Raw genomic sequence first — 6,000 nt, 5'->3', positions numbered from 1 at the left:
GTTGGTAATAAAGCATGATTTGTTCGACCGCAACTTCTGGGGTAGCTAGCTTTAGCTTGATACCTAGCTAGCACCAATACAACCAGCCTGAAAACAATGACCAGTAGAAACTGCAGTCATTTTCATTATTCTTAGCAATGATTTAGGAATCCTTGTGAGAAAGTATTAGCTAGGTTGCCACTTGTTTGCCTAGTAAAATTTAACTTCAGTTCATGAAAATAAATAGCTAGCCAGCTGTTGCCCAAAGCTAACGTTATAAGCAGCCAGCTAGCTTCATCTGGCTTGTGATGCTCGACCAGACCAGGTTATGTGTTGTGAAGCTAGCCACAGTAAGGATTAGGCACAATAGTGGAATTTGCGGGTTGCCTTCAAAATAAAAGTATGTCATTGACAGTGATGCAAATGAATACAAATAGTAGAACTTCGCCATACTTTCCACTATTGTGGCTAATCCTTATTGTGGCTAGCTTCACATAGATGGGTCCGACCACCATTAATCAAATAAGAACTGTCTTATAAATTAGGATTATTTTAGATGATGACACTTAGCTATATAGTCAGCTTGTAACGCTCGTCTTCCTCCTCTTCTGAGGAGGAATAGTAGGATGGATCGGAGGACCAATGCGCAGCGTGGTAAGTGTCCATATTTTAATAAAGAAAATAGAACACTGAAACAAAAACAACAACGTGAACGAACGAAAACGAAACTGTACCATATGGTCAGACACAGGAACAATCACCCACAACCCACAATAACAAACAGGCTACCTAAATATGGCTCCCAATCAGAGACAACGACTGACACCTGCCTCTGATTGAGAACCATATCAGGCCAAACACATAGAAACAGACAAACTAGACATACAACATAGAATGCCCACTCACATCACACCCTGACCAAACAAAACATAGAAACATACAAAGCAAACTATGGTCAGGGCGTGAAACAGCTAGCTAACTATAGCTACTGAAACAGATTGTCCTTTTGATATGTTTTTGGGGAAGAAAATTGTTTGCATCCATGAGCTACCTAGCTTTTTTTTATGACCAGCACTGTAGGTGCGCGAGACAACTTTACCAGCATCATAGCATTCGTATCGATGAATCGTGACATATGAAATACGAGTGATAGTGTAATCAATGTGTAATAACTACGTAAAAAAATTATGAACATGTTAAATTATTTATGTGACGTGCTGTCATATTCGGGTCCTGATTGGTCAACAAGCTTATTTGACACTCAAATAGTGTTATTTGACGTGTATCTTTTTTGACGCGCAAAGACGCAAACGGCGTTCCATAGAAATCCTGGTGTAAGAATGAAACGACTGAAAAGCAAGTAAGTGAAAGAAATAGGTTTTGATTATGTTTTACTGGTAATGGGGACATACTGTACATAAATGCCAACAAATAACTTGTTGGTCAGTGTGGTGTGTGTGTGTGTGTGTGTGTAACCTTTATTTAACTGGGCAAGTCAGTTAAGAACAAATTATTATTTACAATGACGGCCCGAACAATGCTGGGCCAATTGTGTGCCGCCCTATGGGACTCCCAATCATGGCCGGATGTGATACAGCCTGGATTCGAACCAAGGACTGCAGTTACACCTCTTGCACTGAGATGCAGTGCCTTAGACCGCTGTGTCCGTGTGTGTTAACTATTTAACTGTACTAGAATGCTTAAAAGGCCGCAAAAAAAATTTAATATCGGTTATCGGTATCATTTTTTTTGGCAAGGAAAGTATTGGATATCGGTATCGGCCAAAAATATCATATCAGTGCGTAATCTCAACTCATGCTATGTATTCCAGAGCACTCGGGTCATGTGGACTCCACCGCTGAGGGAGAGCTTCTCCTATCCCTTCTTTGTCCTGCAGATGCTGCTGTGAACACGTATTTTCAGTTCACATGCCATTGATCTTAACTATTTATAACCATCTTGGGCTTCACCACTCTTTTCAAAACCCTATTTATGTTTTATAGATAAATATTCAGTTAGATATATATTCACTTAGATAAATTAATACATGTCACTGATGATTCATGCAAATAATACTGTTGTCTTTGCACCATTTTGTAGGCATTCCAACCGGAAGATCCCTAGTAATTTTTGGTGCTTGCAATGTGTTGTTCCTTCCTCCTTGGCCATTTGCCCAATTTGTTTTGCTAACTCAGGTAAATAAATCCACACACTGAGGTAAAAACGCATACCTGGGATGTACCAGTCAATTTTCAAGATTCTGTTTATGTACTGAAGATCCTCAGCTGTACAGTAGGGTTCCGTGACAATACATTGAAATGCTTATGTTGTCTGTCTCTTCAGGTTGCATGTCTGTTAGCCCATCAAATAACAGGCCATCTCCACTGCCAAGATGACGTCACTACTTGTTGTGCACCTGGTATTACTACTGAATTGATATTTAGACAGACTTGTCACAGGATTAAGAAACATACTGTTATCTGCTGTTGTTGTGAAATTATCATAGTATAGTTCCAACATTAACATTTTTAATAAATGATGGTTTGATGATGGATCAATGTATTTTGATTTGATCAAATGTTATTTATTTCTCTCTTTAGGCTTCACTTGCCATCTGCTTTATGTTGTTTGGGAATTTGGCACTTTGACATCCTTTTACACTTCTTCCCTGGTTGCTGGTTGGGTGAGTAGACTAGGAAATAGACTGAAATGCTTGCTAGTTAGCAAACTAACGTTAGCTCATTACTTCGAAGTTTGACAAAGAAAATAAGCGGTTGAAAAATTCTGAAACAAGTTGCCAAGCTGGTATCTCTGGCAATTATGTAATTTTTTGAGGCATTATCGGACTCGGAGTCTGAACCTGAAGACTCGATCAGGCCCAATTTTAGTTCTGAAAGGGATGATGAGTAATTGTTACAATCAACCGAAGTCATCCGGAATGGTGGAAAGGATAAAGGCATTGAATTTGCATTGAATTTGGCCGTCATGTCAACAAACGACAGGCACGGAAATGTGTTTCTCTCAACTGAGTTTTGCAAACCAAAGAAGATGGGAGTTGACGTGTCTGTTTTCATCAGAGATAAACTACGCCTAACTACGACGCAACGCGAAGTGCCTGGACACAGCCCTTAACCGTGGTATATTGGCCATATATACCAACGTAATTAGAGCAGTAAAAATACATGTTTTGTCATACCCGTGGTATACGGTCTGATATACCATATACCACAAACCCCCCGAGGTGCCTTATTGCTATTATAAACTGTTTACCAACGTAATTAGAGCAGTACAAATAAATGTTTTGTCACACGCGTTGTATATGCCCAGGGACAAGTGTTATTTCGTCACACTCATTCCTGTACGGTGGAGTTTTCTAGGCCATCATCGCACTGAGAAACGATGTCGCACGAGTCTGCAAACCTGGAATCATCACAATTGCAGTTATTTAGTTATATGCTGTGGTAAATTGGTGAAATTACGTTCCTCAGAATTTGACATTTTTTTGTGACCTTTTTCAAGAGAGATCTATTGAATTCCAATGGTATGATAGCATCCCAAGGGTCTCAACTCTATACCCCCAATGTAACACCTGGTAACATGCAATTACATACAGACTATTGGGAAAGTATTCAGACCCCTTCTCTTTTTCCAAATTTAGTTACATTACAGCCTTATTATAAAATTGATGAAATTTGTTTTTTTTCTTCTCATCAATCTACACACAATACCCCATAATGACAAAGCGAAAACAGGTTCTTAGAAAGTTTAGCAAATTTATAAAAAAATTAAATAAAAATTAAATACCTTATTTACATAAGTATTCAGACCCTGCTATGAGGCTAGAAATTTAGCTCAGGTGCATCCTGTTTCCATTGATCATCCTTGAGATGTTTCTACAACTTGATTGGAGTCCACCTGTGGTAAATTCAATTGATTGGACATGATTTGGAAAGGCACACGTCTATATAAGGTATGACAGTGCATGTCAGAGCAAAAACCAAGCCATGAGGTCAAAGGAATTGTTTGGAGCCAGCAAGACTCTTCCTAGAGCTAGCTACCTGGCCAAACTGAGCAATTTGCGGAGAAGGCCCTGATGGTCACTCTGACAGACTGAGCAATCGGGGGAGAAGGGCTTTGGTCAGGGAGGTGACCAAGAACCCGATCTCTGACAGAGCTCCAGAGTTCCTCTGTTGAGATGGAAGAACCTACCAGAAGGACAACCATCTCTGCAGCACTCCACCAATCAGGCCTGGTAGAGTGGCCAGATGGAAGCCACTCCTCAGTAAAAGGCACATCACAGACCGCTTGGAGTTTTCCAAAAGGCATCCAAAGGACTCTCAGACCACGAGAAACAAGATTTTCTGGTCTGATGAAACCAAGATTGAACTCTTTGGCCTGAATGCCAAGTGTCACGTTTGGATGAAACCTGGCACCATCGCTATGATGAAGCATGGTGATGGCAGCATCATGCTCTGGAGATATTTTTCAGCGGCAGGAACTGGGAGACTGGGCCAACTTTGATTTGATTTGAGGGAGACATGGTGGAGTGGTAACGCGCGTGTAAGCAGTTGCTCCCGACGCCACTTGGGTACACTGCTGCATCCACCGAGAGGCTCTTGCTGCCAAGGCCTGCCAAGGCCTGACAGCTTGAAAGACGTTTTGGACACTACAGTGAAAATGGTTAACTTTGTTAAAGCAAGGCCCCTGAACTCTCGTGTATTTTCTGCATTATGCAATGATATGAGCAGAGACCATGTAACGCTTTTACAACATTTACAATGTGCGCTGGTTATCAAGGGGCAAAGTATTGACACATTTTTTTGGAATAGAGAGACGAGCTTAAAGTTTTCTTTACTGACCATAATTTTCACATGTCTGACCACTTGCATGATAACGAGTTTCTCACACGACTGGCCTATCTGGGTGATGCTTTTTCTCGTCTGAATGATCTGAATCTAGGATTATAGGGACTCTCCGCAACTATATTCAATGTGCGGGACAAAATTGAGGCTATGATTAAGAAGTTAGAGCTCTTTTCTTTCTGCAATTAGCTAATTTTGCTAGCATGTGTAGTACACGTGTCCAAACGCTCGCGCAGATGCAGGCAAACGTCGGACGAAAACTTAAAAAAGTTATATTCCAGGTCGAATAAACTGGTCAAACTTAGTAGAGAATCAATCTTCAGGATGTTGTTATCATTTATATCCAATAAGGTTCCAACCGGAGAATTCTTTTCAGTCTCTATAAGTAATGGAACGCATGACGGTATAATGAGGAAAGCGCGTGACCAAGAACTGGCAATCTGCCAGACCACTGACTCATTCCCCTCCCATCCGGTCCCACAACACAGCATAAGCTTAATTCCACATTCTACTGACTGTTGACATCTAGTGGAAGGCGTATGAAGTGCAAACAGATCCATATATTACCGCGAATTGAATAGGCGATGACTTTAACAACGACCACTCTCAGAATTTTCACTTCCTGTTTGGATTTTTTCTTGGGTTTTTGCCTGCCATATGAGTTCTGTTATGCTCACAGACATCATTCAAACAGTTTTAGAAACTTCAGAGTGTTTTATATCAAATAGTAATAATAATATGCATATATTAGCATGTGGGACAGAGTAGGAGGCAGTTCACTATGGGCACGAAATTCATCCAAAAGTGAAAATGCTGCTCCCTATACCAAAGAAGTTAACAAGGACAACACACAGGTCTTTCCATCATTGTATAATTTTTTGTGTGCAAATGAACTCAAGCTTACGGACAATGTCAAATGTGATATAGCGAAGCACCTGAGTGAGTTGGATGCACAATTACGCAGGTACTTTCTCGAAACGGACGACACAAACAACTGGATTCGTTATCCCTTTCATGCCCTGCCTCCAGTCCACTTACCGATATCTGAACAAGAGAGCCTCATCGAAATTGCAACAAGCGGTTCTGTGAAAATTGAATTGAATCAGAAGCCACTGCCAGATTTCTGGATAGGTCTGCTCTCATTTTCTTGCCTTGGCAA

This window comes from Salvelinus alpinus, chromosome 29 (genome assembly GCF_045679555.1).
Source record: "Salvelinus alpinus chromosome 29, SLU_Salpinus.1, whole genome shotgun sequence".
Taxonomy (NCBI): Eukaryota; Metazoa; Chordata; class Actinopteri; order Salmoniformes; family Salmonidae; genus Salvelinus; species Salvelinus alpinus.
Note: the sequence above shows the minus strand (reverse complement) of the source record.